Source organism: Periplaneta americana, chromosome 8 (genome assembly GCF_040183065.1).
Source record: "Periplaneta americana isolate PAMFEO1 chromosome 8, P.americana_PAMFEO1_priV1, whole genome shotgun sequence".
Lineage (NCBI taxonomy): Eukaryota > Metazoa > Arthropoda > Insecta > Blattodea > Blattidae > Periplaneta > Periplaneta americana.
Window position 1 is genome coordinate 69,140,815 of NC_091124.1, and position 13,058 is coordinate 69,153,872.

The window sequence follows — 13,058 nt, forward strand, 5'->3', positions numbered from 1 at the left end:
TTATGCTGTTAACTGCACTTCGTTGACTCGGGGCTGTGCCCATATTGAAGAGGAGAATGGAAAGTGATACCATGGATCCTGCCATGGACATGCACGGGGCTGTGTTGCCACACACTAACCAACGCACTCTGCGAGGTGGCACAGCGAGACCAGAGTATCAAACGCCAGGTCCGAGCTTGTCTCGGTTCACCCATCTACAGGATTCACTCCTATTTGACCAGTACTACCCTGCCTCTAAAAACAATATTACCAAGAACCTGCAAGATCTGTAGTCTTCTGGAGGAATGTAAAGTGAGCATGGAACTTACTTTTTCTTCATTTGAGGAGGAAGGAAGGGCGCCACAAAAGCTGTAACTATCCTCCTTCAACAAAAGATATTTAAAGATTCTGGATAATTATAAACTTCTTGCCATAAACTTCATAAACTTAACTAGTATAGAGGAATAGATGTTTAAAGCAGTACTTTCTCTGAAAGGTAACCGAGACATCAGAAAGAAAATCGGTGTGTTTTAGTATAACTTGATGGATCAGAATCTTAAAACTCTTGACACAGGATCTCGGAAAACCATGATCTTGCCAGGTTAGCTGTTAGATTCTTGCTTGTACATAATTCCCTGTTGAAACCACCTCTTGCAGTCAGAATAGTAAGAACTTAACCATTATAAGAGTCAGTTATTTTTAAGAAAAGTATTACTGAATGGTAATGATATTCTACAAATAGTATATTTGTAAACATTTTATCATTCTTAAAATGCAGATCCTATCGCCATAGATGTATCCATATGAAAATGAGATCTTATTTCTGTGCCACATCTTGCTTTATTGTTGTGGGACACTTATTCTTATAATGACACCAAATTATGGATGTGCCAACTTGTACTAATAGGCAAGTTGTTAAGTTGATTTATACAGTGATAATAATATGTCAGATGGATAACGATTGAATGTTTAAAACTATCTGAAATCTCGAAGGGATGAACACCATCAGTAAATGCTTTAGGTAAAACACTTTGGAATTGGTTCTAGAAGATTCTGTGTGAACAAGAAGTTAGTAATGAAACGGAAATATATGGATGTGTCAATAGTTTGGAGGCATCACAAAAGCAAATTATGCAAGTTTTTCGTAAAGGACATAATTCTGTGTATGCCTGCTATTACATATAAATTAAAAGATTATATAAGTATAATGTATTTTTGTAACTGACCATCGGAATTCTCTACGCACGGAAATAAAAAAGTGTAACTTTTGAGTATAACGAATATGTTTATTATAATGCTTGCATTAGTAAAGCATTGTATTGCACCAGTCAGCATTATCATTTACAAAAATAATACTGCCAACTGATATTCCTCTTTATAAATTTAAATATCTTACGCAAAAAATCATTCTCGATATAAACAGGAACTAAATAATTAAAGTAAATGTTGCTGAATGAGATACAAACTGTATTATGATCTATTTGACAAATTATTCCCTGAAATATTTTCATTTCTAGGACGTTTCAGAGTCTTATGTGTACATCGAGAGAGTATACTTGAAAATGTTAGGTGTGAAACGTTTCGAAACTTAATTATAGAGCACTTGTATTTCCGAAAATGTATATACCTGTCTCACTAAATTGAAGCTAATGTAATACAGGCTTATGCAGACATTATAATCGTGATTTCTTGTAATGGTTTGCTTCCTCAAGCATGTTGATGTCTGTCAATATTGTTATGCATTCCTATCGACAAGTGCAATAGTTGCACGTGTAAAGCAGGCTTCCTGCAATGTACATACTAATACTCGTATAGGTATTTGCTACCCGAAGGTGTAGCAGTAAAAGGTGGTTTATGATATTTAAGGTAGCAGGGTAGACATTCTGAACATATTGTTATGAAAATGTTGCATTTCTTATATTACAACAAGATGGTGAAGGGAAAAGAAAATGAAAAAAAGATTATTATTATTATTATTATTATTATTATTATTATTATTATTATTACTATAAGATATATAATTTTATTATTAATTTCTGTTACCTGTTTGTTTATATAATATCTGGAGTTCTTAAGTATTTTTTTACATCTGCTGAACACTGATATACGTAAATTCACATGTTAGAGTTTATATAGTATAACTTGGATTACTGGTGTTTAGTTTGTTTAGGATGTTCCGCGCTTATTTTCAGAAGCAGGAAAGGAAACTACTGAGTGTTGTTGACAAACTTATCATAAAAAGATAACCAGACACACTGATTTAATTTTTTATTAATTTCTTATTTATATATTATTTAATTTAAGTACCAGTAGTTTAATTTTTTCCTCTTCAGTAACCTTATGATTCTATTAGAGGTGTTAAGGTAACAAATTTAATAGAGGATGCTTTGTTTTTGTTGTACTTTAATTTTAAAATTATTATAGTCCTCTTTCTCTGCCCAATTTCATTCATCATCTCAACGTTACCGATGTTAGAAGAATAACAGAAGAAATTTAAAAAAAAAATTGTGTTTCTAATATATTTTCGTACGAATATCCAGAACACAGATATGCTGCATAAGCACAAAAGAAATTTATTCCATCACTTGGAGAGTAAAATGTGAATAAAATAATGTTTCCCATGGAAAGTCAAGTTGAGGAAAATTGTTGTCTAGATATCCAAACTGCTTTCTGTTTATATATAAATAAAATATATCTAATTTCCCGATATATTGAATATCAGAAAGTGAGAAAATAAGGAAAATAGATTTATATTATATTATTATTTATTGCAATAAATTGTAGTAATAATATATCGGTAATCAGACATGTAGGAAATAACATACCACATAAAACAAGAATATAAATCCTTTTCATAAACAGGAATATTCTTAGTAAAAAACCTTGACAGATAAAGGATAAACTTGCTCAAATTTCAACCGAAAGGCTTGCTATGAATTCACTTATCTCCAAATTAAAAGGAATCGTGCTAAAAACTTATAGACTACTACTGTATGAACTAAAAAATTCAGAAAATTATTATTTCTACTTGAAAACTAAATATTTATTACCTATTCGTTTTATCTTTACTTGTTTTAATTAATGCTCATCATGTTTCTCTTGTAAAAACAGATCTCTTTATATTCCTATATACTCCGTGTGTATTATTTATAAGGGAATATGAAATGACTAAATTGTATATGTCTTTGTTCCCTACATATGTAAATGAATCTTTTAATCATTCAATTAGTTATAAATATATGAACATTAATTGTGACAAAATACAATATAACTTGATAAAAATAAGTTATTTTCATTTAAAAAAATAATAGGCTCCATTTTAATAACTGAGCAAATAATGTAATGTTGTCAGTATTATTATTATTATTATTATTATTATTATTATTATTATTATTATTATTATTATTATTATTATTACTACTACTACTACTACTACTACTACTACTACTACTACTACTATCATCATCATCATCATCATCATCATCATCATCATCATCATCATCATCATCATCATCATCAGTAACAGTCCTTGTTTATTTTCTGAAAAAGATTGTAGGAATCATAAAATTTGCAAAAATAAATGATAATTTGGAAATAGTATTCTCAGTATTTGCCTGGAAAAGTAGAGGAAAAAAATCATGAAAATTTTAAGATACCGGTATGAATTTCTCTTTTTTATGCTTTCGTTTCAACTGACTAAGCATAACAGTAATATTTACAAGATCATTATGTATTTCAAATACAGTTTTCTTTATTTTAATGTCATGTCTTAATTTGCAGCTTTATTTCAGTTGAGCTTCGTTGTACAGTAACAGAACATTTGTATAAAAAGTCAGGATAACATATTTTATGAAGTACGTTAATTAAAGTTATGCTTAATAAATTTGAACATGTGGAAAGAAATAAATATAAAAAATTCTAAGAATTTTAGATATTTTGTGATTAATTTATTTGTAAGCAAACAAGTAGATAGAAACCATTCACAGAGATTTAAATGCAATATTACTTGTTAAAAACACACATTGCGTATCAAAATGAAAATAATGTAGTATTAATCTAGACTGGTTACAGAGTTTCAGAACAACTTAAATTCATTCTTGTTTTAAGATGTCTTGAATGAATGAGTATATTAAAATAATGACTGTTATCCTAAATCTTTGTTTTCTTATAGTTTTAATGCACTTCTCAGAGATTTATGATGAAATGCAGATAAGACAGTTATCTTCCATTATTTTCACTCATGGGAATTAGATCCAACTATTATATATACGTATCTAAAACCATCTCACAGTTTCTTGTACAAGTTTTTGCCTTGATGTGTAGTTGTCATTACTGAAAACCAGCTGCTGAAAATTGTCACCTTACCTATAAAGGAGCTGGATAACTCTTACTTCGAGGCAATTACTTTAAGCAGGTAATTGACTACCGGTATGTATATACTTGAAAATTATCTTTTTCTCTCTCTCAGTTTCTTTCTTTCTTTTTTTATTTTTACAGATAGAATTTCCTACTCTTTTACTTTTTATATAATTATTTATCCAGTTTTTTTTTTTAATTCAATTCCTGCAAATCATTTAATAACAGAGTTTCGTTATGAATCTGAATTTGTAACTTCATCCCCAATCTTATTCCTCGTACAGTGTCCTAGTTAGTAACATTTCTTTCAAAAATGTGCACAGAAAGAATCAGTTGATACACACTCTGTTCATATTGGAATGTCTACTACCACTCATAAACAGAGTTACGTGTGGAGTGAGTAAGAGGAAAATCACATGTTCTTTGCGTACTGATTGAAAGGAAAATATACACTTCTTAAGTATTACAAGTTCATGAAGAAGAAATGTATATGATACAGAAACTGTTCTGAAAGTGTTCATATTTAAGTATATGAGAAATAACTTGTAGATATTTCTGGTTATGTTCTGATGTGCCCAACTGCTTAGCAGTGAAAGTTGTAGTTTAGGGCTGTTTATGCAATCCCAGAAATGAATATGTTCTATAGTACAGCCATTTTATTGCTCTACAGTATCAGTATAATTTTCTATCTTAGTCAGAGGTTTATGATGTCTTAGCTTTTTCCTTCCAAAATGTATTTTCTCAAAAATATTCAGTAGAGTTTTCTCATGTTGATAATGATGGCATACATATATATATATACATATTTAATATCTCGAATAGTGATAAGTAGCATATTTCTCTTGAATTGATATTTACTTCTTAGTGTAGGATTTCATCCCTTGACACACATCAAGATTTTATTTAGATGTGCCAAAGTATCGTTATTCATCAAAATCCACAGAAAGCAGTACATAGTGTTCCATTCGAACTTGTATGCCTTCATTGCAGCAATTTGGAAGTAAAGTGCCGATGTACAGAATATGAAATTACTTTGTGCAAGTATATATTGTATACTGTTTTATTTACTAATGGATTCACCAGTAAGTCACTAGCATATTGCAGAGGAATCGTTGCCTTTTACCTATCTTATGTAATTTAAAATGTTACTTTTTAAAATAAAAATACGAATTCGTTGTTTCTTCTTCATGTTTGATGTCTTCGTTTTATTTTCTCATGTTTATGTGTAAACAAGCAGAGTTAGAAGCTGTTGCAAGATTCTGTTAATATAATTTGTTCCTGAACTTTCTGACATAATACGGGGTGTTTAAAGTTGCTGTACTGAATGTATTGAAACACTAATTTAATAATCGTATTGTCCTTATTATTAGTGTTTACAAATGGAAAGGAAAACCATTGTGCTGGTAATCTTTATTTATCTCATCAATATACTATTACTTTTATGTATTTTCTCATAAGGAACATGCTTGTATAAATTCAAAGTGGATATATTTATTTTTATTTTCCATACCAGTATTAACATTCCATTAAGAGTTGGCATTTTGTTACAAAATGTATGCTTCAAAACTGAAATTAACATTAAAATTATCATTATTATTAATACAGTCTTTTACTTTATGCAAATCATAATTTGTCATATATGAGACACAGATTACTTAAATATTTTATAAGGAGAGATTGAAATAACGTGACAAAGTTTAGAAGATGAGAGTAGAGGCCAAAATATTGTATAAATGACATTAATGTTATATATGCATTATTCATGCACGTAAAAATATAACATGGTTTAAAAGTCATAGCATTAATATTTGATATTATAATAGATATTGGCTGGTAAAGATGAGAACAAACAAGTCTATCAGTCAAAGTGTGATATAAAAAACTAATAAGGAGCTGACAGTACCGGTATTTGCCATACAGTAAACTTCTTCAAACCGTTTGAACCAGACTTACTGTGTTTGCCTAGAAGATTACAATATTATGTCAAATTTCGTTATATCTGTACACATTACGTACTGATAAGGAGACATAAATATAAAGAATAGTGAATACTATAAACTCTTCTCATATTATTACAAACCAAACGTAATTATTAAATTAATGACAAAAGATTACGCAAGTTCCATTTAGGTACTTTATTTTGTTCTTTGTAATTTATTGTCTCGTGCGAGTGTTTTGTTGAAACACAGTACTGGTACTTGGAAGCTTTAAGTGAAAGAAAGAGTATACATGTGAGTCATAGCAAGAATAAAAGAAAAAGTTTAATATACGGTACACACTGTGACATGGGATATACTGGTAATATAATTTATGTTTCATAATCCTCTTGTCATTAAGTGGTCAATAGTAAATCTCTTGAAAAAAACATTTGGAAGACAAATATTTCTAACCCGCGCTGCATATGACACATACTCCGATCGAAAGAGTTATGACGTTATGAGTGTCACAATCTGATCAGTTATGAATCAGTCTTGACTTTTCAAATACTTGTTATATTCAGGAGAGATCTGGGAAGTTGTTCGTTGGACTCATGTGCTGCTCTCTTCTTAATAATAGTGTACGAAGATTCATAATGACTTTGTATTGTGTAGTGTTAAGAAACCTCTATATAGCGACAACACATTGCTGACTTTAGTTTCTTTACATATAAAAGTTACACAAAATTTTAAACGACAGTGCTTCATGGATGTGAAATTTGCTGTTATTTATTAAATACTGTTTATTGTATACATACTAGTATGGTATTAAATAATCGGGTATTGAGGTTATATTTAGAATCTCTTTGTACTTGTATATGCAATATTTCAATAATATCATCTTTTGTATAAATACTTCCTATATATTATTATATATAATATTGACTTTGGAAATGGCCTAAAACATCTGTAAATAGTTTATATCTATGATAGTTTAACTATTTTCACTCTTGTCTCCACTGTCCAACCTTGTCTCGAGGCTGTTTTTGTGCGGCGTTCTAATTCTAATGTACAGTATTTGTAGTCGGTTGTATATGGTGTAGAGAATTGTAAAGCAAATTAGGATGTCCAGTTCTGAGCTGAAGTGAAAGAAACTATTGTGCAGATACAAGAAAATATCTAAACGTTATGGTAAGAATATATAACCATGGATTTCAGTAAATGCAGCAGAAAACATCTACTGATTAATTACTCTTTCTTTTTAATGTTTGCGTTGTATTTCTGTTAGCATTGCTTTAATTTGAACCTGACTTCAAATGTTAATAATTGTTATGATTTCATTGAACTGTCACTGATTCAGTTGTAGCCTATATTTTGAGTGGAAAACTACAACCAGTAATTCACCATAAGTGTTGAAATGTTTAAAAATCTGAATATATAACATTCCAATTCGCAGATTCTGCATCTTTCAAGTTACTTGATGCTACTACTCAATTGGCTCAATCTCAGAGCATGTAAAATTTTTAACTTGCTTTTTTTTTTATTTGTACCAGTAGGCTATTTGATGTTCATTGGATAATTACTTTCTGCTATATTTGAATCTAAATAGAGCATAAATCCTTATTATTATCATAATGAAGAGCACAGGGGAAAAACGTGACAAGTCCAAAATTATCGATTTTCTGTTTTAGATGTCATGTAATAGCTCAGGTAGTGTAGAGTTGTGTAGTTTAACTGTACAGAATAAAAACCTTATTAATCCAAAGAAATTTGAAGAATGATAACCCAAAGACAGTAGACTGTAATGGGTCATGAAATTTTTAACTTGCTCTCCTGCAAAAGCAGTAAAACGTGACTTATCAGGTTTTTCCCCTGTACTCTTTAATACTATTCATCCCATCGTTAACATTAAATTTAGCCAAGAACCTTGAGAAAGTAGCTATCTGTAGATGTATTAATATTCTTCAGGAACAAATATGAAGCTAATTAACTTGATATTAGTTTGCGACCTTACTATAAGTACCGGTACTTTCATCGTATAAATATTGAGTGAATAGATTGTAGAGAAACCGCAGTGCAACTACCCTGCTCTTGGCGAGCGCTTCCAGATTCTGATTATATAGATAACTTGATATTAGTGATTCACAGCACAGTATTGGTAATTCGACACATCACTAATCAGTAATATAAAATATTACAAAATGTTAGCAGTTAAAACATCATTTACTCACTCAAATTAAGAAAGAAGATGCTGCCTGTAGGTATCTATCTGTTTAAAAAGCGATGCATCACTTGCTGTAGTTTCCATTGAGAAATGAAAATTATATTTTTCCGGATACTATTTTTCAGTTCTTACAGGGTATATGGACTATTTTCGTACCTTATCTTTCAGAGTACCGGTACTCCAGAGATAAAAGTCATAAGAGATCGGAGGATCAAAGGGAACACATATTCCTACTGATAGTTATATTTTCGAATGCTGTATGAAGTTCGTCTATATAATATGTGCTGGCTCAGAACCCTATTGAAAAAAGTTAAAGCAATCTTCCTTTCCAATGTCAGCACATACAGCCATCTATTTCATGGACAGATTTCAGTGTTTAAGGATAGAATTATCTTGTTCATAAGCTTCTTTTTAAGGCAAAAGATGTGTAACAATTGCTCCATTTCTCTTTCAATCTAATATCAGCTTTCTTGCTCAGCATTGTGGTTTCTTTACATTACTTCTTTTGGATATTATAAATGTAATAAAAATAATTTTTAATTCTGAAATTGTTTAATGTATATGTAAGACAACATACAGTATTTTTTTAACTTAGGTTCACATATATAAATCATTAAGTAATATTAATTAATTATCTATAACTATGGAAGGACAAATTAAGAATTTGGATTATCATCATCATCATTATGAAGAAATTTAGATTGAGAACATTATCTCTCTTACGTAAAGTATCAGCACCTAAATTATTACTGTATTTATTAAGATTTTGTGCCAGTTCATTTCAGAGGAAATGCAAGTTAACTTGCTCCATTGAAATACAATTTTATGCATATATAATTATAAATTATGTTTAAAAACTACTTTAAGATAATGTAGATTCTTAATTTATTAATTTATTTTTTCTTTTATGGGTTTCATAAGCTTAAACATAGGTATTAATAGCGTATCTAAATTTCGAATTGAGTATAGTCTTTTAGTTATATAAAGCACATATTATTTAAACATAAAATTACATACAATGAATCTGAATATGAAACAGATGCACGACTTTATCATGAAGTATTTATCTTTGTCTCTTCTCACCAACATTTCAAAGTCATTTTCGTCAAATGCACTTTTTGAAAGAGTTGATTAAATTATTTTAATTAAAATGCTTGAGTATTTTATTTTAAGGTACCGTATCCTAATTCATTGCGAGCATTAGCTTTTACTTGCCTCTTTTTGGTACTGTCGCTTTTATAATGCTTCTTTTCTGGTTATAAGATTAAATAGTGAAGTTAAAAAAGTTATTTGAATCTATATTTAGATTAATTATAATTTACTATCTATTGCATCACCATATTTATATACTGTATTATGTTTAACTTAATATCCAAATAAGTATAAAATTAGTTCTCAAAATAGTAATTGATTATACATGCTCTGGGTGAGTACAGTCATTATCAAAGTTATTCAAAACTATGTTACATTCCTGTCTTCTATTATCACTATAATACCGTATATTTCATTATAAATTCATGTAACTTGTATATTAATCTTATTTATAGGATGTATGTATGTATTTATTCAAACTGCAATTGGGTATACTACCGGTGGCAGTAATGAATTATATACAATAACATTACAATAACTACAGCTACAACTACAGATATAATTTACTGATAAATTAATAATTTTATAAGATATCAGTCAGTGGCTTCATATTTCTACAAATGGATCCTGTTTGCCAAATTACAGAGGTGCTGTTGCTGATGTAATATCTTCCCTTTTTTCCTTTCACAGAGGATTAGGTTCAAGCATTGCTGATTTTTATGGTGAAATTTGAGGCTCTAGTAGGTATTCTTTGAAGCTTATAAAATCTCCTATACTGAATTAAGATTCAAAAGCAGCTATCTTCGCTATAGCATCTGTTATAAAAAAAAGAAAAGTAGTATTTAGAGTGTTGTAAAATATCAAGAAACTGACCAAATTAAATACTGTACATGATTGGTACTTCTGTAGATCTCTGCACATTATGGAGTGACAGGTAATGATGCAGCTATTATGTTGGCCAAGAAAGGTAGCAAAATTGTCCCATAGTCATCTATACTTGTGTCTTATCACACTATTAGAAGAATAATAAGATCAGAATATAACAACATATTAAAAAATTACTATATTTCTAAAGCAAATGGAGAAAAAAAATTAGAGATTATACAGTACATCTAATGCAACAACTAAACTTTACGAAAATCTCCGGTGGCAACTTTTAGATTACCGGTACTTATAGGTCATCCTTGTCTGAACAAACATTTAAACAGAATTGATATTGCAGAATCCCCTATATGCCCTTTTTGTAATCTTAATAAACATATAGATCAAGATCATTTTCTACACAGTCCAGCTTTTACTCAATTGTCTAGTGCAGTCGTCCTGATATATTATCAGGTTTTGCATTGTCCTAGGACATCTTCCTGCACTCATTTTCATTTTCAGGATTCTATAGCCTTTCTCCCTTCTTCTCTATTTTCCCTTGGGCCATCTTCCAATCTCCTTTCTCTCACTGTTCTAATTATTCCTTGTGACCATGTCAGTTTTGGTCTTCTCCTCTTCCTTTTCACTGTTGGAATCCATTATATACTGTATAGGCCTATACAGGGAGAACAATAAGTATGAAATATTGTTAATAACTTCTTAAATTTTAATTTTACAAAAAGAAAAAGTTTCATACAAAAACTATTGAAGATAAACCATATAATATTATACCAGTGTTCGAAAACATTTAGTTATTCAGACATATAGTGTGTGAGAGTAATCTATTTTTTTAAATAGCACCCTATATTAAAATTTACCTAATCAAAACCTCCATTAAATTTTACATATGCATGCATAGAAACTTTACCCATTCACCCGTTTCATGTCTTTTAACAATTTATTAAACTTGTTTCGTGGATTTAAAACTTGAGACCTATAAGTATGTAAGATCAGTTGAGTAAGTCATAAAACTAAACAAAACACTACAACTAACCAAACTTTATTACAGATGCTTAAAATGAGAACCATTCACAGCCAAAAAATATCCCAGTCTATCACGAAAATAATCCATTGTCTTCCTCACAGTAACATGACTGTTCTGTACCATCTCATATCTACAATGGACTGTTTTCGTGATAGACTGGGATACTGTTTGGCTGTGAATGGTTCTCATTTTGAGCATCTGTGATAAAGTTTGGTTAGTTATAGTGTTTTTTTTTTAGTTTTATGGCTTACTCAACATGATTTTACATATTTATTTGTCTCAAGTTTTAAGTCCACGAAACAAGTTTAATAAATTGTTAAAAGACATGAAACGGGTGAATGGGTAAAGTTTCTATGCATTCATACGTAAAATTTAATGGAGATTCGGAATATATAAATTTTAATATAGAGTGCAATTTTAAAAAAATAGTTTACTGTCACATCCTCTATGTCTGAACAAGTAACTGTTTTCGAACACTGGCGTAATATTGTATAGTTTATTCCAACAGTTTTTGTATAAAATTTTTTTTGTAAAATTAAAATTTAAGAAGTTATTAACAATACTAATACTTATTGTTTACTCTGTATATACATATATGTAGACACACACACACAGGATGTTTCCTATGCAGACCCGTCCCAGGTAGTAATGATCTGTTAGCTTAATGATGATAGTGTACAGCGCCCATCCCGAGGAGGCGACACAGAAGTAGAGTGGGACTAGTCTACATAGGAACTGTATAGAACTGTCCATATGCCACCAGCAAACAACCGATTGCCAGTCAATAGCAGATTTTGTTAGGTAGAGGTTGGAGTAGGACCAGTCTGCATAGGAATATAAATAAATATATATATATATATATATATGTTTCTTCTCCCTCTCCATTGGCAGGGCCCTTAACTTGTTATTCGCCCCAACTCTACGAGCAAACTTATGGATATGCTAGTGCTGAGAAGTGTATGCCACTTAGTTCTTCAGAGACTATTCAGAATGCACAACTGGTGGTGGGTCTACATTACACTCATAATGAATAATGATGATGAATTGTTGGGACATCACAGGGAAACCGGAGTACCGAGAGAAAACTCCTGTGTTGACTGGACCAAGGGCTCTTCAACACAGGGTAGAGTGGGATTTGAACCAGGCAGAGGGCCTGTAAGCTGGTTTATAAACCCAGCACTCTAGCACTGAGCCACCTTGGAGGTTTCCTGCTAAATATTAGAGTGCAGCCACCGGTGTAGCTCAGTCGGCTAAGGCGCTTGCCTGCCTATCCAGAGTTGCGCTCGGGCGCGAGTTCGATTCCCTCTTGGACTGATTACCTGGTTGGGTTTTTTCCGAGGTTTTCCCCAACTGTAAGGCAAAATATCAGGTAATCTATGGCGAATCCTCGGCCTCATCTCGCTATCACCAATTTCATCGATGCTAAATAACCTCGTAGTTGATACAGCGTCGTTAAATAAAAATAAATAAATATTAGAGTGCAAGAGAGTGAACGACATTATCGTCAACTGCTCAACATTAGATACCAATCAACCATATTCATAAGATTGGATATACTGTAGCTCTGTTTTCATTCATTTCTTAC

The 13,058-nt window shown here is 30.7% G+C and overlaps 1 protein-coding gene across 13 annotated transcripts in view; it reads left to right on the forward strand.

Moving 5' to 3' along the window:
- Pkc53E (Protein C kinase 53E) overlaps positions 1-13,058 on the forward strand; it is a 1,131,865-nt gene that overhangs the window by 1,100,709 nt on the left and 18,098 nt on the right. For all 13 annotated transcript variants that reach the window (XM_069833060.1, XM_069833059.1, XM_069833063.1 and 10 more), the window contains one exon: positions 1-13,058. This exon is cut by the window's right edge and continues 18,098 nt beyond it. The gene's annotated coding sequence lies outside the window, so the exon portion shown is untranslated.